This window comes from Pseudophryne corroboree, unplaced genomic scaffold (assembly GCF_028390025.1).
Source record: "Pseudophryne corroboree isolate aPseCor3 unplaced genomic scaffold, aPseCor3.hap2 scaffold_1624, whole genome shotgun sequence".
Taxonomy (NCBI): Eukaryota; Metazoa; Chordata; class Amphibia; order Anura; family Myobatrachidae; genus Pseudophryne; species Pseudophryne corroboree.
The window spans coordinates 24,323-44,644 of record NW_026968259.1 but is presented as its reverse complement, the minus strand read 5'-3'; the positions used below and the strand labels follow the sequence as shown (position 1 = coordinate 44,644).

The 20,322-nt window shown below is 48.7% G+C and overlaps 30 non-coding genes and 2 pseudogenes across 30 annotated transcripts; all 32 read left to right on the top strand.

Annotated features, from left to right (window-relative positions):
- The first annotated feature begins 613 nt into the window (after positions 1-613).
- Positions 614-777, top strand: LOC135001229 (U1 spliceosomal RNA). Its single transcript, XR_010202759.1, has one exon. It is a non-coding gene; the product is annotated as a U1 spliceosomal RNA (small nuclear RNA).
- A 152-nt stretch (positions 778-929) lies between these two features.
- On the top strand, positions 930-1,071 carry LOC135001243 (U1 spliceosomal RNA; annotated as a pseudogene).
- Positions 1,072-1,763: 692 nt separating this feature from the next.
- Positions 1,764-1,927, top strand: LOC135001219 (U1 spliceosomal RNA). Its single transcript, XR_010202749.1, has one exon. It is a non-coding gene; the product is annotated as a U1 spliceosomal RNA (small nuclear RNA).
- A 152-nt stretch (positions 1,928-2,079) lies between these two features.
- Positions 2,080-2,242, top strand: LOC135001239 (U1 spliceosomal RNA). The gene has a single exon (XR_010202770.1). It is a non-coding gene; the product is annotated as a U1 spliceosomal RNA (small nuclear RNA).
- Positions 2,243-2,907: 665 nt separating this feature from the next.
- On the top strand, positions 2,908-3,071 carry LOC135001218 (U1 spliceosomal RNA). Its single transcript, XR_010202748.1, has one exon. It is a non-coding gene; the product is annotated as a U1 spliceosomal RNA (small nuclear RNA).
- Positions 3,072-3,223: 152 nt separating this feature from the next.
- On the top strand, positions 3,224-3,386 carry LOC135001233 (U1 spliceosomal RNA). The gene has a single exon (XR_010202764.1). It is a non-coding gene; the product is annotated as a U1 spliceosomal RNA (small nuclear RNA).
- Positions 3,387-4,057: 671 nt separating this feature from the next.
- On the top strand, positions 4,058-4,221 carry LOC135001246 (U1 spliceosomal RNA). Its single transcript, XR_010202775.1, has one exon. It is a non-coding gene; the product is annotated as a U1 spliceosomal RNA (small nuclear RNA).
- Positions 4,222-4,373: 152 nt separating this feature from the next.
- LOC135001240 (U1 spliceosomal RNA) lies at positions 4,374-4,536 on the top strand. The gene has a single exon (XR_010202771.1). It is a non-coding gene; the product is annotated as a U1 spliceosomal RNA (small nuclear RNA).
- Positions 4,537-5,208: 672 nt separating this feature from the next.
- LOC135001224 (U1 spliceosomal RNA) lies at positions 5,209-5,372 on the top strand. Its single transcript, XR_010202754.1, has one exon. It is a non-coding gene; the product is annotated as a U1 spliceosomal RNA (small nuclear RNA).
- Positions 5,373-5,524: 152 nt separating this feature from the next.
- On the top strand, positions 5,525-5,666 carry LOC135001245 (U1 spliceosomal RNA; annotated as a pseudogene).
- Positions 5,667-6,358: 692 nt separating this feature from the next.
- Positions 6,359-6,522, top strand: LOC135001220 (U1 spliceosomal RNA). The gene has a single exon (XR_010202750.1). It is a non-coding gene; the product is annotated as a U1 spliceosomal RNA (small nuclear RNA).
- A 152-nt stretch (positions 6,523-6,674) lies between these two features.
- Positions 6,675-6,837, top strand: LOC135001234 (U1 spliceosomal RNA). The gene has a single exon (XR_010202765.1). It is a non-coding gene; the product is annotated as a U1 spliceosomal RNA (small nuclear RNA).
- A 671-nt stretch (positions 6,838-7,508) lies between these two features.
- LOC135001223 (U1 spliceosomal RNA) lies at positions 7,509-7,672 on the top strand. The gene has a single exon (XR_010202753.1). It is a non-coding gene; the product is annotated as a U1 spliceosomal RNA (small nuclear RNA).
- Positions 7,673-7,824: 152 nt separating this feature from the next.
- Positions 7,825-7,987, top strand: LOC135001232 (U1 spliceosomal RNA). The gene has a single exon (XR_010202762.1). It is a non-coding gene; the product is annotated as a U1 spliceosomal RNA (small nuclear RNA).
- A 671-nt stretch (positions 7,988-8,658) lies between these two features.
- On the top strand, positions 8,659-8,822 carry LOC135001228 (U1 spliceosomal RNA). The gene has a single exon (XR_010202758.1). It is a non-coding gene; the product is annotated as a U1 spliceosomal RNA (small nuclear RNA).
- A 152-nt stretch (positions 8,823-8,974) lies between these two features.
- LOC135001242 (U1 spliceosomal RNA) lies at positions 8,975-9,137 on the top strand. The gene has a single exon (XR_010202773.1). It is a non-coding gene; the product is annotated as a U1 spliceosomal RNA (small nuclear RNA).
- Positions 9,138-9,808: 671 nt separating this feature from the next.
- On the top strand, positions 9,809-9,972 carry LOC135001217 (U1 spliceosomal RNA). Its single transcript, XR_010202747.1, has one exon. It is a non-coding gene; the product is annotated as a U1 spliceosomal RNA (small nuclear RNA).
- A 152-nt stretch (positions 9,973-10,124) lies between these two features.
- Positions 10,125-10,287, top strand: LOC135001236 (U1 spliceosomal RNA). The gene has a single exon (XR_010202767.1). It is a non-coding gene; the product is annotated as a U1 spliceosomal RNA (small nuclear RNA).
- Positions 10,288-10,958: 671 nt separating this feature from the next.
- LOC135001222 (U1 spliceosomal RNA) lies at positions 10,959-11,122 on the top strand. Its single transcript, XR_010202752.1, has one exon. It is a non-coding gene; the product is annotated as a U1 spliceosomal RNA (small nuclear RNA).
- Positions 11,123-11,274: 152 nt separating this feature from the next.
- LOC135001238 (U1 spliceosomal RNA) lies at positions 11,275-11,437 on the top strand. Its single transcript, XR_010202769.1, has one exon. It is a non-coding gene; the product is annotated as a U1 spliceosomal RNA (small nuclear RNA).
- Positions 11,438-12,108: 671 nt separating this feature from the next.
- LOC135001226 (U1 spliceosomal RNA) lies at positions 12,109-12,272 on the top strand. The gene has a single exon (XR_010202756.1). It is a non-coding gene; the product is annotated as a U1 spliceosomal RNA (small nuclear RNA).
- Positions 12,273-12,424: 152 nt separating this feature from the next.
- Positions 12,425-12,587, top strand: LOC135001231 (U1 spliceosomal RNA). The gene has a single exon (XR_010202761.1). It is a non-coding gene; the product is annotated as a U1 spliceosomal RNA (small nuclear RNA).
- Positions 12,588-13,258: 671 nt separating this feature from the next.
- LOC135001227 (U1 spliceosomal RNA) lies at positions 13,259-13,422 on the top strand. Its single transcript, XR_010202757.1, has one exon. It is a non-coding gene; the product is annotated as a U1 spliceosomal RNA (small nuclear RNA).
- A 152-nt stretch (positions 13,423-13,574) lies between these two features.
- On the top strand, positions 13,575-13,737 carry LOC135001241 (U1 spliceosomal RNA). Its single transcript, XR_010202772.1, has one exon. It is a non-coding gene; the product is annotated as a U1 spliceosomal RNA (small nuclear RNA).
- A 671-nt stretch (positions 13,738-14,408) lies between these two features.
- Positions 14,409-14,572, top strand: LOC135001216 (U1 spliceosomal RNA). Its single transcript, XR_010202746.1, has one exon. It is a non-coding gene; the product is annotated as a U1 spliceosomal RNA (small nuclear RNA).
- A 152-nt stretch (positions 14,573-14,724) lies between these two features.
- Positions 14,725-14,887, top strand: LOC135001235 (U1 spliceosomal RNA). The gene has a single exon (XR_010202766.1). It is a non-coding gene; the product is annotated as a U1 spliceosomal RNA (small nuclear RNA).
- A 671-nt stretch (positions 14,888-15,558) lies between these two features.
- LOC135001221 (U1 spliceosomal RNA) lies at positions 15,559-15,722 on the top strand. The gene has a single exon (XR_010202751.1). It is a non-coding gene; the product is annotated as a U1 spliceosomal RNA (small nuclear RNA).
- A 152-nt stretch (positions 15,723-15,874) lies between these two features.
- Positions 15,875-16,037, top strand: LOC135001237 (U1 spliceosomal RNA). The gene has a single exon (XR_010202768.1). It is a non-coding gene; the product is annotated as a U1 spliceosomal RNA (small nuclear RNA).
- Positions 16,038-16,708: 671 nt separating this feature from the next.
- On the top strand, positions 16,709-16,872 carry LOC135001225 (U1 spliceosomal RNA). The gene has a single exon (XR_010202755.1). It is a non-coding gene; the product is annotated as a U1 spliceosomal RNA (small nuclear RNA).
- A 152-nt stretch (positions 16,873-17,024) lies between these two features.
- LOC135001230 (U1 spliceosomal RNA) lies at positions 17,025-17,187 on the top strand. The gene has a single exon (XR_010202760.1). It is a non-coding gene; the product is annotated as a U1 spliceosomal RNA (small nuclear RNA).
- Positions 17,188-17,858: 671 nt separating this feature from the next.
- LOC135001247 (U1 spliceosomal RNA) lies at positions 17,859-18,022 on the top strand. The gene has a single exon (XR_010202776.1). It is a non-coding gene; the product is annotated as a U1 spliceosomal RNA (small nuclear RNA).
- Positions 18,023-18,174: 152 nt separating this feature from the next.
- On the top strand, positions 18,175-18,337 carry LOC135001244 (U1 spliceosomal RNA). Its single transcript, XR_010202774.1, has one exon. It is a non-coding gene; the product is annotated as a U1 spliceosomal RNA (small nuclear RNA).
- Positions 18,338-20,322: the final 1,985 nt, after the last annotated feature.

Genomic DNA, 20,322 nt, shown 5'->3' with positions numbered 1-20,322 from the left:
AGGGTGAAGATGTTTCTCACAAAATCGTTGCCCCAATGCATCATTGAAATTCAAGCTGGAAAGATGATTTTAATATATCACTTGTACATTTTGTATTGCTCTTCTGGTGACAATGTAGTTTGTTTTTGTCAATTACCATTTTAATAATAGGGTAAAGAAAATGAAGTGGATTTTTGAAAGAAAACAATACTGTCAATATACTATTAAAACAAATTAAAATGGTAAAAGTTATTGTACTTTAAGTAAAAATAAAAGAGACAAAATATCAATCCCAGTTTTGGATTACTTTAATTAACAAAAAAAAAATGCATATAGCAGAGGATAGTTTCAATCTGCCTACCTCTGGGTTATGGGCCCAGCATCACTGTATGCAAATCCGTCTTCTGCAGACCTTCCCCCAGGAATGCTTGTACTAGTTGTTGCATTTGGTTTGTTGTTTGGGGGTGCTTCAGTATTAGGCAGCCTTCTGCCCTCCCATGTTCATTTGAAAATATGTGTTCTCCCTGCAGTTGTTGTCCCCAGATGAGAGTTCCCTTGTGCTGCCTCAGTTGAATCGCCTTTACTTGACAGAGATGTGCCTGAGCAGCGGCCCTCCCCAGCCCTATCCCAAATCATACTTATTTTGCATAGGAGATATCATGGTCATGAAGATTGTTCTCCCAGGGTGAGGTTCATTCATTGCATTCTGGGTATGATGACCCCTGTGATTTCCCCAAATATGGGAAACTCGACTGCATTATTTGTGGTAGTGGGGGACTGTGTTTGTGCTTTCCTCTGGTCAGCTCTGGTAAAAGTCAGATTTCTTTGTCTCAGATCTTCCTCTAGCCTTGTTCTTCTTTCGAGAGTTCCCTTGTGCTGCCTCAGTTGGATCTCCTTCACTTGACAGGGGGGTGCCCGAGCAGCGACCCTCCCCAGCTCTAGCCCAACTCCTACTTACCTGCCAGGTGAGATACTATGATCAGGAAGGTGCTTCTCCCAGGGCAAGGCTCACCCATTGCACTCTGGGTGTGCTGCCCCTTTGATTTCCCCAAATGTGGGACACTTGACTGCATAATTTGTGTTTCCCCTGGTCGGCTCTCATATAATTCAGATCTCTTTGTCTCAGGTCTCTCTTCAGCCTAGTTTGCTGTCTGTTTCCACTTCTCTTTTCTTGAGCCGCTCCCTTCTATGCCCTTGCACACTAGCCTGACTTCTCCCATCTGCTTACTTTGTGCCTTCCAACGCACAATGCGAACTACAGGTAGTGCTGCAGGGCCCACACCCTTTTACTTGCCTTACAGAGCAGCTCTGGAGCTGTTACAGTGCCCAGCTGCTGCAAGAAATCAGCTTGAATGCTTCAGGGGCTGGGGCATAGCCAACATGAGCCCCACACCGAAGGAGGGTGGAGGTGTTTAATGCGAACTAGGGGTCATCCAAGCGCCGCAAAAGGCCGCCATGCCCTGCATGCCCCTTTTCTCTTTTCATATGCAGACGAGGGTTGAAGCCAACTTTGACCCACTGCTTGGATGACATCACCATATGCAAATCCATCTGCTGCAGGCCTTCCCCCAGGAATGCTTGCACTAGTTGTTGCATTTGGTTTGTTGTTTGGGGGTGCTTCAGTATTAGGCAGCCTTCTGCCCTCCCATGTTCATCTGAAAATATGTGTTCTCCCTGCAGTTGTTGTCCCCAGATGAGAGTTCCCTTGTGCTGCCTCAGTTGAATCTCCTTTACTTGACAGAGATGTGCCTGAGCAGCGGCCCTCCCCAGCCCTATCCCAAATCATACTTATTTTGCATAGGAGATACCATGGTCATGAAGATTGTTCTCCCAGGGTGAGGTTCATTCATTGCATTCTGGGTATGCTGACCCCTGTGATTTCCCCAAATGTGGGAAACTCGACTGCATTATTTGTGGTAGTGGGGGACTGTGTTTGTGCTTTCCTCTGGTCAGCTCTGGTAAAAGTCAGATTTCTTTGTCTCAGATCTTCCTCTAGCCTTGTTCTTCTTTCGAGAGTTCCCTTGTGCTGCCTCAGTTGGATCTCCTTCACTTGACAGGGGGGTGCCCGAGCAGCGACCCTCCCCAGCTCTAGCCCAACTCCTACTTACCTGCCAGGTGAGATACTATGATCATGAAGGTGCTTCTCCCAGGGCAAGGCTCATCCATTGCACTCTGGGTGTGCTGCTCCTGTGATTTCCCCAAATGTGGGAAACTTGACTGCATAATTTGTGTTTCCACTGGTCGGCTTTCATATAATTCAGATCTCTTTGTCTCAGGTCTCTCTCCAGCCTAGTTTGCTGTCTGTTTCCACTTCTTTTTTTTTGAGCCCCTCCCTTCTATACCCTTGTGCACTATCCTGACTTCTACTCCTGTCTGCTTACTTTGTGCCTTCCAATGCACAATGCAAACTACAGGTAGTGCTGCAGGGCCCACAACCTTTTACTTGCCTTACAGAGCAGCTCTGGAGCTGTTACAGTGCCAAGCTGCTGCAAGAAATCAGCTTGAATGCTGGGGCATTGCCAATATGAGCCCCACACCGAAGGATGGTGGGGGTGTTTAATGCGAACTAAGGGTCATCCAAGCGCCGCAAAAGGCCGCCATGCCCTGCATACCCCTTTTCTCTTTTCATATGCAGATGAGGGTTCCAGCCAACTTTGGCCCACTGCTTGGATGACATCACTGTATGCAAATCCGTCTTCTGCAGACCTTCCCCCAGGAATGCTTGTACTAGTTGTTGCATTTGGTTTGTTGTTTGGGGGTGCTTCAGTATTAGGCAGCCTTCTGCCCTCCCATGTTCATTTGAAAATATGTGTTCTCCCTGCAGTTGTTGTCCCCAGATGAGAGTTCCCTTGTGCTGCCTCAGTTGAATCTCCTTTACTTGACAGAGATATGCCTGAGCAGCGGCCCTCCCCAGCCCTATCCCAAATCATACTTATTTTGCATAGGAGATACCATGGTCATGAAGATTGTTCTCCCAGGGTGAGGTTCATTCATTGCATTCTGGGTATGCTGACCCCTGTGATTTCCCCAAATGTGGGAAACTCGACTGCATTATTTGTGGTAGTGGGGGACTGTGTTTGTGCTTTCCTCTGGTCAGCTCTGGTAAAAGTCAGATTTCTTTGTCTCAGATCTTCCTCTAGCCTTGTTCTTCTTTCGAGAGTTCCCTTGTGCTGCCTCAGTTGGATCTCCTTCACTTGACAGGGGGGTGCCCGAGCAGCGACCCTCCCCAGCTCTAGCCCAACTCCTACTTACCTGCCAGGTGAGATACTATGATCAGGAAGGTGCTTCTCCCAGGGCAAGGCTCACCCATTGCACTCTGGGTGTGCTGCTCCTGCGATTTCCCCAAATGTGGGACACTTGACTGCATAATTTGTGTTTCCTCTGGTCGGCTCTCGTATAATTCAGATCTCTTTGTCTCAGGTCTCTCTCCAGCCTAGTTTGCTGTCTGTTTCCACTTCTCTTTTCTTGAGCCGCTCCCTTCTATGCCCTTGCGCACTATCCTGACTTCTCCCGTCTGCTTACTTTGTGCCTTCCAACGCACAATGCGAACTACAGGTAGTGCTGCAGGGCCCACACCCTTTTAGTTGCCTTACAGAGCAGCTCTGGAGCTGTTACAGTGCCCAGCTGCTGCAAGAAATCAGCTGGAATGCTTCAGGGGCTGGGGCATTGCCAACATGAGCCCCACACCGAAGGAGGGTGGGGGTGTTTAATGCGAACTGAGGGTCATCCAAGCGCCGCAAAAGGCCGCCATGCCCTGCATACCCCTTTTCTCTTTTCATATGCAGATGAGGGTTCCAGCCAACTTTGGCCCACTGCTTGGATGACATCACTGTATGCAAATCCGTCTTCTGCAGACCTTCCCCCAGGAATGCTTGTACTAGTTGTTGCATTTGGTTTGTTGTTTGGGGGTGCTTCAGTATTAGGCAGCCTTCTGCCCTCCCATGTTCATTTGAAAATATGTGTTCTCCCTGCAGTTGTTGTCCCCAGATGAGAGTTCCCTTGTGCTGCCTCAGATGAATCTCCTTTACTTGACAGATATATGCCTGAGCAGCGGCCCTCCCCAGCCCTATCCCAAATCATACTTATTTTGCATAGGAGATACCATGGTCATGAAGATTGTTCTCCCAGGGTGAGGTTCATTCATTGCATTCTGGGTATGCTGACCCCTGTGATTTCCCCAAATGTGGGAAACTCAACTGCATTATTTGTGGTAGTGGGGGACTGTGTTTGTGCTTTCCTCTGCTCAGCTCTGGTAAAAGTCAGATTTCTTTGTCTCAGATCTTCCTCTAGCCTTGTTCTTCTTTCGAGAGTTCCCTTGTGCTGCCTCAGTTGGATCTCCTTCACTTGACAGGGGGGTGCCCTAGCAGCGACCCTCCCCAGCTCTAGCCCAACTCCTACTTACCTGCCTGGTGAGATATTATGATCAGGAAGGTGCTTCTCCCAGGGCAAGGCTCACCCATTGCACTCTGGGTGTGCTGCTCCTGCGATTTCCCCAAATGTGGGGCACTTGACTGCATAATTTGTGTTTCCTCTGGTCGGCTCTCGTATAATTCAGATCTCTTTGTCTCAGGTCTCTCTCCAGCCTAGTTTGCTGTCTGTTTCCACTTCTCTTTTCTTGAGCCGCTCCCTTCTATGCCCTTGCGCACTATCCTGACTTCTCCCGTCTGCTTACTTTGTGCCTTCCAACGCACAATGCGAACTACAGGTAGTGCTGCAGGGCCCACACCCTTTTACTTGCCTTACAGAGCAGCTCTGGAGCTGTTACAGTGCCCAGCTGCTGCAAGAAATCAGCTTGAATGCTTCAGGTGCTGGGGCATAGCCAACATGAGCCCCACACCGAAGGAGGGTGGAGGTGTTTAATGCGAATTAGGGGTCATGCAAGCGCCGCAAAAGGCCGCCATGCCCTGCACATCCCTTTTTTCTTTTCATATGCAGACGAGGGTTGAAGCCAACTTTGACCCACTGCTTGGATGACATCACCATATGCAAATCCATCTGCTGCAGGCCTTCCCCCAGGAATGCTTGCACTAGTTGTTGCATTTGGTTTGTTGTTTTTTGGGTGCTTCAGTATTAGGCAGCCTTCTGCCCTCCCATGTTCATCTGAAAATATGTGTTCTCCCTGCAGTTGTTGTCCCCAGATGAGAGTTCCCTTGTGCTGCCTCAGTTGAATCGCCTTTACTTGACAGAGATGTGCCTGAGCAGCGGCCCTCCCCAGCCCTATACCAAATCATACTTATTTTGCATAGGAGATATCATGGTCATGAAGATTGTTCTCCCAGGGTGAGGTTCATTCATTGCATTCTGGGTATGATGACCCCTGTGATTTCCCCAAATGTGGGAAACTCGACTGCATTATTTGTGGTAGTGGGGGACTGTGTTTGTGCTTTCCTCTGGTCAGCTCTGGTAAAAGTCAGATTTCTTTGTCTCAGATCTTCCTCTAGCCTTGTTCTTCTTTCGAGAGTTCCCTTGTGCTGCCTCAGTTGGATCTCCTTCACTTGACAGGGGGGTGCCCGAGCAGCGACCCTCCCCAGCTCTAGCCCAACTCCTACTTACCTGCCAGGTGAGATACTATGATGATGTAGGTGCTTCTCCCAGGGCAAGGCTCACCCATTGCACTCTGGGTGTGCTGCCCCTTTGATTTCCCCAAATGTGGGAAACTTGACTGCATAATTTGTGTTTCCCCTGGTCGGCTCTCATATAATTCAGATCTCTTTGTCTCAGGTCTCTCTTCAGCCTAGTTTGCTGTCTGTTTCCACTTCTCTTTTCTTGAGCCGCTCCCTTCTATGCCCTTGCGCACTATCCTGACTTCTCCCATCTGCTTACTTTGTGCCTTCCAACGCACAATGCGAACTACAGGTAGTGCTGCAGGGCCCACACCCTTTTACTTGCCTTACAGAGCAGCTCTGGAGCTGTTACAGTGCCCAGCTGCTGCAAGAAATCAGCTTGAATGCTTCAGGGGCTGGGGCATAGCCAACATGAGCCCCACACCGAAGGAGGGTGGAGGTGTTTAATGCGAACTAGGGGTCATCCAAGCGCCGCAAAAGGCCGCCATGCCCTGCACGCCCCTTTTCTCTTTTCATATGCAGATGAGGGTTGAAGCCAACTTTGACCCACTGCTTGGATGACATCACCATATGCAAATCCATCTGCTGCAGGCCTTCCCCCAGGAATGCTTGTACTAGTAGTTGCATTTGGTTTGTTGTTTGGGGGTGCTTCAGTATTAGGCAGCCTTCTGCCCTCCCATGTTCATCTGAAAATATGTGTTCTCCCTGCAGTTGTTGTCCCCAGATGAGAGTTCCCTTGTGCTGCCTCAGTTGAATCTCCTTTACTTGACAGAGATGTGCCTGAGCAGCGGCCCTCCCCAGCCCTATCCCAAATCATACTTATTTTGCATAGGAGATACCATGGTCATGAAGATTGTTCTCCCAGGGTGAGGTTCATTCATTGCATTCTGAGTATGCTGACCCCTGTGATTTCCCCAAATGTGGGAAACTCGACTGCATTATTTGTGGTAGTGGGGGACTGTGTTTGGGCTTTCCTCTGCTCAGCTCTGGTAAAAGTCAGATTTCTTTGTCTCAGATCTTCCTCTAGCCTTGTTCTTCTTTCGAGAGTTCCCTTGTGCTGCCTCAGTTGGATCTCCTTCACTTGACAGGGGGGTGCCCGAGCAGCGACCCACCCCAGCTCTAGCCCAACTCCTACTTACCTGCCAGGTGAGATACTATGATCAGGAAGGTGCTTCTCCCAGGGCAAGGCTCACCCATTGCACTCTGGGTGTGCTGCTCCTGTGATTTCCCCAAATGTGGGAAACTTGACTGCATAATTTGTGTTTCCTCTGGTCGGCTCTCGTATAATTCAGATCTCTTTGTCTCAGGTCTTTCTCCAGCCTAGTTTGCTGTCTGTTTCCACTTCTCTTTTCTTGAGCCGCTCCCTTCTATGCCCTTGCGCACTATCCTGACCTCTCCCGTCTGCTTACTTTGTGCCTTCCAACGCACAATGCATACTACAGGTAGTGCTGCAGGGCCCACACCCTTTTACATGCTTTACAGAACAGCTCTGGAGCTGTTACAGTGCCCAGCTGCTGCAAGAAATCATCTTGAATGCTTCAGGGGCTGGGGCAAAGCCAACATGAGCCCCACACCGAAGGAGGGTGGAGATGTTTAATGCGAATTAAGGGTCATCCAAGCGCCACAAAAGGACGCCATGCCCTGCACATCCCTTTTTTGTTTTCATATGCAGACGAGGGTTGAAGCCAACTTTGACCCACTGCTTGGATGACATCACCATATGCAAATCCATCTGCTGCAGGCCTTCCCCCAGGAATGCTTACACTAGTTGTTGCATTTGGTTTGTTGTTTGGGGGTGCTTCAGTATTAGGCAGCCTTCTGCCCTCCCATGTTCATCTGAAAATATGTGTTCTCCCTGCAGTTGTTGTCCCCAGATGAGAGTTCCCTTGTGCTTCCTCAGTTGAATCTCCTTTACTTGACAGAGCTGTGCCTGAGCAGCGGCCCTCCCCAGCCCTATCCCAAATCATACTTATTTTGCATAGGAGATACCATGGTCATGAAGATTGTTCTCCCAGGGTGAGGTTCATTCATTGCATTCTGGGTATGCTGACCCCTGTGATTTCCCCAAATGTGGGAAACTCGACTGCATTATTTGTGGTAGTGGGGGACTGTGTTTGTGCTTTCTTCTGGTCAACTCTGGTAAAAGTCAGATTTCTTTGTCTCAGATCTTCCTCTAGCCTTGTTCTTCTTTCGAGAGTTCCCTTGTGCTGCCTCAGTTGGATCTCCTTCACTTGACAGGGGGGTGCCCGAGCAGCGACCCTCCCCAGCTCTAGCCCAACTCCTACTTACCTGCCAGGTGAGATACTATGATCAGGAAGGTGCTTCTCCCAGGGCAAGGCTCACCCATTGCACTCTGGGTGTGCTGCTCCTGCGATTTCCCCAAATGTGGGACACTTGACTGCATAATTTGTGTTTCCTCTGGTCGGCTCTCGTATAATTCAGATCTCTTTGTCTCAGGTCTCTCTCCAGCCTAGTTTGCTGTCTGTTTCCACTTCTCTTTTCTTGAGCCGCTCCCTTCTATGCCCTTGCGCACTATCCTGACTTCTCCCGTCTGCTTACTTTGTGCCTTCCAACGCACAATGCGAACTACAGGTAGTGCTGCAGGGCCCACACCCTTTTAGTTGCCTTACAGAGCAGCTCTGGAGCTGTTACAGTGCCCAGCTGCTGCAAGAAATCCGCTTGAATGCTTCAGGTGCTGGGGCATAGCCAACATGAGCCCCACACCTAAGGAGGGTGGAGGTGTTTAATGCGAATTAGGGGTCATGCAAGCGCCGAAAAAGGCCGCCATGCCCTGCACATCCCTTTTTTCTTTTCATATGCAGACGAGGGTTGAAGCCAACTTTGACCCACTGCTTGGATGACATCACCATATGCAAATCCATCTGCTGCAGGCCTTCCCCCAGGAATGCTTGCACTAGTTGTTGCATTTGGTTTGTTGTTTGGGGGTGCTTCAGTATTAGGCAGCCTTCTGCCCTCCCATGTTCATCTGAAAATATGTGTTCTCCCTGCAGTTGTTGTCCCCAGATGAGAGTTCCCTTGTGCTGCCTCAGTTGAATCTCCTTTACTTGACAGAGATGTGCCTGAGCAGCGGCCCTCCCCAGCCCTATCCCAAATCATACTTATTTTGCATAGGAGATACCATGGTCATGAAGATTGTTCTCCCAGGGTGAGGTTCATTCATTGCATTCTGGGTATGATGACCCCTGTGATTTCCCCAAATGTGGGAAACTCGACTGCATTATTTGTGGTAGTGGGGGACTGTGTTTGTGCTTTCTTCTGGTCAACTCTGGTAAAAATCAGATTTCTTTGTCTCAGATCTTCCTCTAGCCTTGTTCCTCTTTCGAGAGTTCCCTTGTGCTGCCTCAGTTGGATCTCCTTCACTTGACAGGGGGGTACCCGAGCAGCGACCCTCCCCAGCTCTAGCCCAACTCCTACTTACCTGCCAGGTGAGATACTATGATCATGTAGGTGCTTCTCCCAGGGCAAGGCTCACCCATTGCACTCTGGGTGTGCTGCCCCTGTGATTTCCCCAAATGTGGGAAACTTGACTGCATAATTTGTGTTTCCCCTGGTCGTCTCTCGTATAATTCAGATCTCTTTGTCTCAGGTCTCTCTCCAGCCTAGTTTGCTGTCTGTTTCCACTTCTCTTTTCTTGAGCCGCTCCCTTCTATGCCCTTGCGCACTATCCTGACTTCTCCCGTCTGCTTACTTTGTGCCTTCCAACACACAATGCAAACTACAGGTAGTGCTGCAGGGCCCACACCCTTTTACTTGCCTCACAGAGCAGCTCTGGAGCTGTTACAGTACCCAGCTGCTGCAAGAAATCAGCTTGAATGCTTCAGGGGCTGGGGCATTGCCAACATGAGCCCCACACCGAAGGAGGGTGGAGGTGTTTAATGCGAACTAAGGGTCACCCAAGCGCCGCAAAAGGCCGCCATGCCCTGCACGCCCCTTTTCTCTTTTCATATGCAGACGAGGGTTGAAGCCAACTTTGACCCACTGCTTGGATGGCATTACCATATGCAAATCAATCTGCTGCAGGCCTTCCCCCAGGAATGCTTGCACTAGTTGTTGCATTTGGTTTGTTGTTTGGGGGTGCTTCGGTATTAGGCAGCCTTCTGCCCTCCCATGTTCATCTGAAAATATGTGTTCTCCCTGCAGTTGTTGTCCCCAGATGAGAGTTCCCTTGTGCTGCCTCAGTTGAATCTCCTTTACTTGACAGAGATGTGCCTGAGCAGCGGCCCTCCCCAGCCCTATCCCAAATCATACTTATTTTGCATAGGAGATACCATGGTCATGAAGATTGTTCTCCCAGGGTGAGGTTCATTCATTGCATTCTGGGTATGCTGACCCCTGTGATTTCCCCAAATGTGGGAAACTCGACTGCATTATTTGTGGTAGTGGGGGACTGTGTTTGTGCTTTCCTCTGCTCAGCTCTGGTAAAAGTCAGATTTCTTTGTCTCAGATCTTCCTCTAGCCTTGTTCTTCTTTCGAGAGTTCCCTTGTGCTGCCTCAGTTGGATCTCCTTCACTTGACAGGGGGGTGCCCGAGCAGCGACCCTCCCCAGCTCTAGCCCAACTCCTACTTACCTGCCAGGTGAGATACTATGATCAGGAAGGTGCTTCTCCCAGGGCAAGGCTCACCCATTGCACTCTGGGTGTGCTGCTACTGCGATTTCCCCAAATGTGGGAAACTTGACTGCATAATTTGTGTTTCCTCTGGTCGGCTCTCGTATAATTCAGATCTCTTTGTCTCAGGTCTTTCTCCAGCCTAGTTTGCTGTCTGTTTCCACTTCTCTTTTCTTGAGCCGCTCCCTTCTATGCCCTTGCGCACTATCCTGACCTCTCCCGTCTGCTTACTTTGTGCCTTCCAACGCACAATGCATACTACAGGTAGTGCTGCAGGGCCCACACCCTTTTACATGCTTTAAAGAACAGCTCTGGAGCTGTTACAGTGCCCAGCTGCTGCAAGAAATCATCTTGAATGCTTCAGGGGCTGGGGCATAGCCAACATGAGCCCCACACCGAAGGAGGGTGGAGATGTTTAATGCGAATTAAGGGTCATCCAAGCGCCACAAAAGGACGCCATGCCCTGCACATCCCTTTTTTCTTTTCATATGCAGACGAGGGTTGAAGCCAACTTTGACCCATTGCTTGGATGACATCACCATATGCAAATCCATCTGCTGCAGGCCTTCCCCCAGGAATGCTTACACTAGTTGTTGCATTTGGTTTGTTGTTTGGGGGTGCTTCAGTATTAGGCAGCCTTCTGCCCTCCCATGTTCATCTGAAAATATGTGTTCTCCCTGCAGTTGTTGTCCCCAGATGAGAGTTCCCTTGTGCTGCCTCAGTTGAATCTCCTTTACTTGACAGAGATGTGCCTGAGCAGCGGCCCTCCCCAGCCCTATCCCAAATCATACTTATTTTGCATAGGAGATACCATGGTCATGAAGATTGTTCTCCCAGGGTGAGGTTCATTCATTGCATTCTGGGTATGCTGACCCCTGTGATTTCCCCAAATGTGGGAAACTCGACTGCATTATTTGTGGTAGTGGGGGACTGTGTTTGTGCTTTCTTCTGGTCAACTCTGGTAAAAGTCAGATTTCTTTGTCTCAGATCTTCCTCTAGCCTTGTTCTTCTTTCGAGAGTTCCCTTGTGCTGCCTCAGTTGGATCTCCTTCACTTGACAGGGGGGTGCCCGAGCAGCGACCCTCCCCAGCTCTAGCCCAACTCCTACTTATCTGCCAGGTGAGATACTATGATCAGGAAGGTGCTTCTCCCAGGGCAAGGCTCACCCATTGCACTCTGGGTGTGCTGCTCCTGCGATTTCCCCAAATGTGGGACACTTGACTGCATAATTTGTGTTTCCTCTGGTCGGCTCTCGTATAATTCAGATCTCTTTGTCTCAGGTCTCTCTCCAGCCTAGTTTGCTGTCTGTTTCCACTTCTCTTTTCTTGAGCCGCTCCCTTCTATGCCCTTGCGCACTATCCTGACTTCTCCTGTCTGCTTACTTTGTGCCTTCCAACGCACAATGCGAACTACATGTAGTGCTGCAGGGCCCACACCCTTTTAGTTGCCTTACAGAGCAGCTCTGGAGCTGTTACAGTGCCCAGCTGCTGCAAGAAATCAGCTTGAATGCTTCAGGTGCTGGGGCATAGCCAACATGAGCCCCACACCTAAGGAGGGTGGAGGTGTTTAATGCGAATTAGGGGTCATGCAAGCGCCGCAAAAGGCCGCCATGCCCTGCACATCCCTTTTTTCTTTTCATATGCAGACGAGGGTTGAAGCCAACTTTGACCCACTGCTTGGATGACATCACCATATGCAAATCCATCTGCTGCAGGCCTTCCCCCAGGAATGCTTGCACTAGTTGTTGCATTTGGTTTGTTGTTTGGGGGTGCTTCAGTATTAGGCAGCCTTCTGCCCTCCCATGTTCATCTGAAAATATGTGTTCTCCCTGCAGTTGTTGTCCCCAGATGAGAGTTCCCTTGTGCTGCCTCAGTTGAATCGCCTTTACTTGACAGAGATGTGCCTGAGCAGCGGCCCTCCCCAGCCCTATCCCAAATCATACTTATTTTGCATAGGAGATATCATGGTCATGAAGATTGTTCTCCCAGGGTGAGGTTCATTCATTGCATTCTGGGTATGATGACCCCTGTGATTTCCCCAAATGTGGGAAACTCGACTGCATTATTTGTGGTAGAGGGGGACTGTGTTTGTGCTTTCCTCTGGTCAGCTCTGGTAAAAGTCAGATTTCTTTGTCTCAGATCTTCCTCTAGCCTTGTTCTTCTTTCGAGAGTTCCCTTGTGCTGCCTCAGTTGGATCTCCTTCACTTGACAGGGGGGTGCCCGAGCAGCGACCCTCCCCAGCTCTAGCCCAACTCCTACTTACCTGCCAGGTGAGATACTATGATCAGGAAGGTGCTTCTCCCAGGGCAAGGCTCACCCATTGCACTCTGGGTGTGCTGCTCCTGCGATTTCCCCAAATGTGGGACACTTGACTGCATAATTTGTGTTTCCTCTGGTCGGCTCTCGTATAATTCAGATCTCTTTGTCTCAGGTCTCTCTCCAGCCTAGTTTGCTGTCTGTTTCCACTTCTCTTTTCTTGAGCCGCTCCCTTCTATGCCCTTGCGCACTATCCTGACTTCTCCCGTCTGCTTACTTTGTGCCTTCCAACGCACAATGCGAACTACAGGTAGTGCTGCAGGGCCCACACCCTTTTAGTTGCCTTACAGAGCAGCTCTGGAGCTGTTACAGTGCCCAGCTGCTGCAAGAAATCCGCTTGAATGCTTCAGGTGCTGGGGCATAGCCAACATGAGCCCCACACCTAAGGAGGGTGGAGGTGTTTAATGCGAATTAGGGGTCATGCAAGCGCCGAAAAAGGCCGCCATGCCCTGCACATCCCTTTTTTCTTTTCATATGCAGACGAGGGTTGAAGCCAACTTTGACCCACTGCTTGGATGACATCACCATATGCAAATCCATCTGCTGCAGGCCTTCCCCCAGGAATGCTTGCACTAGTTGTTGCATTTGGTTTGTTGTTTGGGGGTGCTTCAGTATTAGGCAGCCTTCTGCCCTCCCATGTTCATCTGAAAATATGTGTTCTCCCTGCAGTTGTTGTCCCCAGATGAGAGTTCCCTTGTGCTGCCTCAGTTGAATCTCCTTTACTTGACAGAGATGTGCCTGAGCAGCGGCCCTCCCCAGCCCTATCCCAAATCATACTTATTTTGCATAGGAGATACCATGGTCATGAAGATTGTTCTCCCAGGGTGAGGTTCATTCATTGCATTCTGGGTATGATGACCCCTGTGATTTCCCCAAATGTGGGAAACTCGACTGCATTATTTGTGGTAGTGGGGGACTGTGTTTGTGCTTTCTTCTGGTCAACTCTGGTAAAAATCAGATTTCTTTGTCTCAGATCTTCCTCTAGCCTTGTTCCTCTTTCGAGAGTTCCCTTGTGCTGCCTCAGTTGGATCTCCTTCACTTGACAGGGGGGTACCCGAGCAGCGACCCTCCCCAGCTCTAGCCCAACTCCTACTTACCTGCCAGGTGAGATACTATGATCATGTAGGTGCTTCTCCCAGGGCAAGGCTCACCCATTGCACTCTGGGTGTGCTGCCCCTGTGATTTCCCCAAATGTGGGAAACTTGACTGCATAATTTGTGTTTCCCCTGGTCGTCTCTCGTATAATTCAGATCTCTTTGTCTCAGGTCTCTCTCCAGCCTAGTTTGCTGTCTGTTTCCACTTCTCTTTTCTTGAGCCGCTCCCTTCTATGCCCTTGCGCACTATCCTGACTTCTCCCGTCTGCTTACTTTGTGCCTTCCAACACACAATGCAAACTACAGGTAGTGCTGCAGGGCCCACACCCTTTTACTTGCCTCACAGAGCAGCTCTGGAGCTGTTACAGTACCCAGCTGCTGCAAGAAATCAGCTTGAATGCTTCAGGGGCTGGGGCATTGCCAACATGAGCCCCACACCGAAGGAGGGTGGAGGTGTTTAATGCGAACTAAGGGTCACCCAAGCGCCGCAAAAGGCCGCCATGCCCTGCACGCCCCTTTTCTCTTTTCATATGCAGACGAGGGTTGAAGCCAACTTTGACCCACTGCTTGGATGGCATTACCATATGCAAATCAATCTGCTGCAGGCCTTCCCCCAGGAATGCTTGCACTAGTTGTTGCATTTGGTTTGTTGTTTGGGGGTGCTTCGGTATTAGGCAGCCTTCTGCCCTCCCATGTTCATCTGAAAATATGTGTTCTCCCTGCAGTTGTTGTCCCCAGATGAGAGTTCCCTTGTGCTGCCTCAGTTGAATCTCCTTTACTTGACAGAGATGTGCCTGAGCAGCGGCCCTCCCCAGCCCTATCCCAAATCATACTTATTTTGCATAGGAGATACCATGGTCATGAAGATTGTTCTCCCAGGGTGAGGTTCATTCATTGCATTCTGGGTATGCTGACCCCTGTGATTTCCCCAAATGTGGGAAACTCGACTGCATTATTTGTGGTAGTGGGGGACTGTGTTTGTGCTTTCCTCTGCTCAGCTCTGGTAAAAGTCAGATTTCTTTGTCTCAGATCTTCCTCTAGCCTTGTTCTTCTTTCGAGAGTTCCCTTGTGCTGCCTCAGTTGGATCTCCTTCACTTGACAGGGGGGTGCCCGAGCAGCGACCCTCCCCAGCTCTAGCCCAACTCCTACTTACCTGCCAGGTGAGATACTATGATCAGGAAGGTGCTTCTCCCAGGGCAAGGCTCACCCATTGCACTCTGGGTGTGCTGCTACTGCGATTTCCCCAAATGTGGGAAACTTGACTGCATAATTTGTGTTTCCTCTGGTCGGCTCTCGTATAATTCAGATCTCTTTGTCTCAGGTCTTTCTCCAGCCTAGTTTGCTGTCTGTTTCCACTTCTCTTTTCTTGAGCCGCTCCCTTCTATGCCCTTGCGCACTATCCTGACCTCTCCCGTCTGCTTACTTTGTGCCTTCCAACGCACAATGCATACTACAGGTAGTGCTGCAGGGCCCACACCCTTTTACATGCTTTAAAGAACAGCTCTGGAGCTGTTACAGTGCCCAGCTGCTGCAAGAAATCATCTTGAATGCTTCAGGGGCTGGGGCATAGCCAACATGAGCCCCACACCGAAGGAGGGTGGAGATGTTTAATGCGAATTAAGGGTCATCCAAGCGCCACAAAAGGACGCCATGCCCTGCACATCCCTTTTTTCTTTTCATATGCAGACGAGGGTTGAAGCCAACTTTGACCCATTGCTTGGATGACATCACCATATGCAAATCCATCTGCTGCAGGCCTTCCCCCAGGAATGCTTACACTAGTTGTTGCATTTGGTTTGTTGTTTGGGGGTGCTTCAGTATTAGGCAGCCTTCTGCCCTCCCATGTTCATCTGAAAATATGTGTTCTCCCTGCAGTTGTTGTCCCCAGATGAGAGTTCCCTTGTGCTGCCTCAGTTGAATCTCCTTTACTTGACAGAGATGTGCCTGAGCAGCGGCCCTCCCCAGCCCTATCCCAAATCATACTTATTTTGCATAGGAGATACCATGGTCATGAAGATTGTTCTCCCAGGGTGAGGTTCATTCATTGCATTCTGGGTATGCTGACCCCTGTGATTTCCCCAAATGTGGGAAACTCGACTGCATTATTTGTGGTAGTGGGGGACTGTGTTTGTGCTTTCTTCTGGTCAACTCTGGTAAAAGTCAGATTTCTTTGTCTCAGATCTTCCTCTAGCCTTGTTCTTCTTTCGAGAGTTCCCTTGTGCTGCCTCAGTTGGATCTCCTTCACTTGACAGGGGGGTGCCCGAGCAGCGACCCTCCCCAGCTCTAGCCCAACTCCTACTTATCTGCCAGGTGAGATACTATGATCAGGAAGGTGCTTCTCCCAGGGCAAGGCTCACCCATTGCACTCTGGGTGTGCTGCTCCTGCGATTTCCCCAAATGTGGGACACTTGACTGCATAATTTGTGTTTCCTCTGGTCGGCTCTCGTATAATTCAGATCTCTTTGTCTCAGGTCTCTCTCCAGCCTAGTTTGCTGTCTGTTTCCACTTCTCTTTTCTTGAGCCGCTCCCTTCTATGCCCTTGCGCACTATCCTGACTTCTCCTGTCTGCTTACTTTGTGCCTTCCAACGCACAATGCGAACTACATGTAGTGCTGCAGGGCCCACACCCTTTTAGTTGCCTTACAGAGCAGCTCTGGAGCTGTTACAGTGCCCAGCTGCTGCAAGAAATCAGCTTGAATGCTTCAGGTGCTGGGGCATAGCCAACATGAGCCCCACACCTAAGGAGGGTGGAGGTGTTTAATGCGAATTAGGGGTCATGCAAGCGCCGCAAAAGGCCGCCATGCCCTGCACATCCCTTTTTTCTTTTCATATGCAGACGAGGGTTGAAGCCAACTTTGACCCACTGCTTGGATGACATCACCATATGCAAATCCATCTGCTGCAGGCCTTCCCCCAGGAATGCTTGCACTAGTTGTTGCATTTGGTTTGTTGTTTGGGGGTGCTTCAGTATTAGGCAGCCTTCTGCCCTCCCATGTTCATCTGAAAATATGTGTTCTCCCTGCAGTTGTTGTCCCCAGATGAGAGTTCCCTTGTGCTGCCTCAGTTGAATCGCCTTTACTTGACAGAGATGTGCCTGAGCAGCGGCCCTCCCCAGCCCTATCCCAAATCATACTTATTTTGCATAGGAGATATCATGGTCATGAAGATTGTTCTCCCAGGGTGAGGTTCATTCATTGCATTCTGGGTATGATGACCCCTGTGATTTCCCCAAATGTGGGAAACTCGACTGCATTATTTGTGGTAGAGGGGGACTGTGTTTGTGCTTTCCTCTGGTCAGCTCTGGTAAAAGTCAGATTTCTTTGTCTCAGATCTTCCTCTAGCCTTGTTCTTCTTTCGAGAGTTCCCTTGTGCTGCCTCAGTTGGATCTCCTTCACTTGACAGGGGGGTGCCCGAGCAGCGACCCTCCCCAGCTCTAGCCCAACTCCTACTTACCTGCCAGGTGAGATACTATGATCAGGAAGGTGCTTCTCCCAGGGCAAGGCTCACCCATTGCACTCTGGGTGTGCTGCTCCTGCGATTTCCCCAAATGTGGGACACTTGACTGCATAATTTGTGTTTCCTCTGGTCGGCTCTCGTATAATTCAGATCTCTTTGTCTCAGGTCTCTCTCCAGCCTAGTTTGCTGTCTGTTTCCACTTCTCTTTTCTTGAGCCGCTCCCTTCTATGCCCTTGCGCACTATCCTGACTTCTCCCGTCTGCTTACTTTGTGCCTTCCAACGCACAATGCGAACTACAGGTAGTGCTGCAGGGCCCACACCCTTTTACTTGCCTTACAGAGCAGCTCTGGAGCTGTTACAGTGCCCAGCTGCTGCAAGAAATCAGCTTGAATGCTTCAGGTGCTGGGGCATAGCCAACATGAGCCCCACACCTAAGGAGGGTGGAGGTGTTTAATGCGAATTAGGGGTCATGCAAGCGCCGCAAAAGGCCGCCATGCCCTGCACATCCCTTTTTTCTTTTCATATGCAGACGAGGGTTGAAGCCAACTTTGACCCACTGCTTGGATGACATCACCATATGCAAATCCATCTGCTGCAGGCCTTCCCCCAGGAATGCTTGCACTAGTTGTTGCATTTGGTTTGTTGTTTGGGGGTGCTTCAGTATTAGGCAGCCTTCTGCCCTCCCATGTTCATCTGAAAATATGTGTTCTCCCTGCAGTTGTTGTCCCCAGATGAGAGTTCCCTTGTGCTGCCTCAGTTGAATCTCCTTTACTTGACAGAGATGTGCCTGAGCAGCGGCCCTCCCCAGCCCTATCCCAAATCATACTTATTTTGCATAGGAGATACCATGGTCATGAAGATTGTTCTCCCAGGGTGAGGTTCATTCATTGCATTCTGGGTATGCTGACCCCTGTGATTTCCCCAAATGTGGGAAACTCGACTGCATTATTTGTGGTAGTGGGGGACTGTGTTTGTGCTTTCCTCTGGTCAGCTCTGGTAAAAGCCAGATTTCTGTGTCTCAGATCTTCCTCTAGCCTTGTTCTTCTTTCGAGAGTTCTCTTGTGCTGCCTCAGTTGGATCTCCTTCACTTGACAGGGGGGTGCCCGAGCAGCGACCCTCCTCAGCTCTTGCCCAACTCCTACTTACCTGCCAGGTGAGATACTATGATCATGAAGGTGCTTCTCCCAGGGCAAGGCTCACCCATTGCACTCTGTGTGTGCTGCTCCAGCTATTTCCCCAAATGTGGGAAACTCGACTGCATAATTTGTGTTTCCCCTGGTCGGCTCTCGTATAATTCAGATCTCTTTGTCTCAGGTCTCTCTCCAGCCTAGTTTGCTGTCAGTTTCCACTTCTCTTTTCTTGAGCCGCTCCCTTCTATGCCCTTGCGCACTATCCTGACTTCTCCCGTCTGCTTACTTTGTGCCTTCCAACGCACAATGCGAACTACAGGTAGTGCTGCAGGGCCCACACCCTTTTAGTTGCCTTACAGAGCAGCTCTGGAGCTGTTACAGTGCCCAGCTGCTGCAAGAAATCAGCATGAATGTTCTTCGTTGATTGATGGAAGAAACATCTTACAAAAACTCTCCAGATTATTGACTTTTTAAAGTTTTTCTAGGAAACGTTCTAGATGAATGCTTATTAGCGTTTGTCAGAATGTAAGTTTGCAAAGTGTCTCTGTGGCGCAATCAGTTAGCGTGTTCGGTTATTATCTAAAAGGTTGGTGGTTCAATCCCACCCAGGGACGTAATTTACCTTGTGATCAGATTTTGGTGATCTTAAAGTAGACAAGTCAAAATTTCAAACCCCCTGTTATGGTGTGGGTACCTGGCCTTCCCTGATGTAATCAGAGTTAGATTTGATTCAGTGATTTTATAAAAACAGCTAGGAAGCACAATTTAGCAGTAGGTTGCAGAGAAAAAAAAAATATGCTGGCAGAAAAATCCAATTGAGTGAATAAACAGCTCTTCATTTTCTGGCTTTATTTTTATGCTAACAAATTTGTTCTCTGAAAAGTGTCCACAAAGCCAAGTCTCTGATTAACACCTTTGTAAGGATGGTTTTTCACCTATTACTAAATTAAACTTGCTTCATTGGAAAGGCAGCAAGATGCATCCTCATTTCAATGTCTACTGAAATAATACAGGTTGACACCAGGAAACATTAACGGCACTGCATCCTTGCTGCTTTCTCATGTGGAAGTCTGTTTAATGTGAAAACAAGGTGATATCTAATTAGCACACAGGTAAGCAATTAAGAAAATCTTTATTTAAGGGTGAAGATGTTTCTCACAAAATCGTTGCCCCAATGCATCATTGAAATTCAACCTGGAAAGATGATTTTAATATATCACTTGTACATTTTGTATTGCTCTTCTGGTGACAATGTAGTTTGTTTTTGTCAATTACCATTTTAATAATAGGGTAAAGAAAATTAAGTGGATTTTTGAAAGAAAACAATACTGTCAATATACTATTAAAACAAATTAAAATGGTAAAAGTTATTGTACTTTAAGTAAAAATAAAAGAGCAAAAATATCCATCCCAGTTTTGGATTACTTTAATTAACAAAAAAAATGCATATAGCAAAGGATAGTTTCAATCTGCCTACCTCTGGGTTATGGGCCCAGCATGCTTCCATTGCAGTACTCTGCTGCACATGTAAGTGCAAGAGATCCTGAAGCACTCACTCATCATGGGAAAGTACCAATGTGTTTCTTTGTTGGTTGATGGAAGAAACATCTTACAAAAACTCTCCAGATTATTGACTTTTTAAAGTTTTTCTAGGAAACGTTCTAGATGAATGCTTATTAGCCTTTGTCAGTATGTACTTTTTGCAAAGTGTCTCTGTGGCGCAATTGGTTAGTGTGTACGGCTATTAACCAAAAGGTTGGTGGTTAAATCCTACCCAGGGACGTAATTGACCTTGTGATCAGATTTTGGTAATATTTAAGTAGACAAGTCAAAATTTCAAACCCCCTCTTATTGTGTAGGGTACCTAGCCTTCTCTGATGTAATCAGAGTTAGATTTGATTCAGTGATTTTATAAAAACAGCTAGGAAGCACAATTTAGCAGTGGGTTGCAGAGAAAAAGAAATATGCTGGCAAAAAAATCCAATTGAGTGATTAAACAGCTCTTCATTTCTGGCTTTATTTTTATGCTAACAAATTTGTTCTCTGAAAAGTGTCCACAAAGCCAAGTCTCTGATTAACACCTTTGTAGGGATGGTTTTTCACGTATTACTAAATTAAACTTGCTTCATTGGAAAGGCAGCAAGATGCATCCTCAT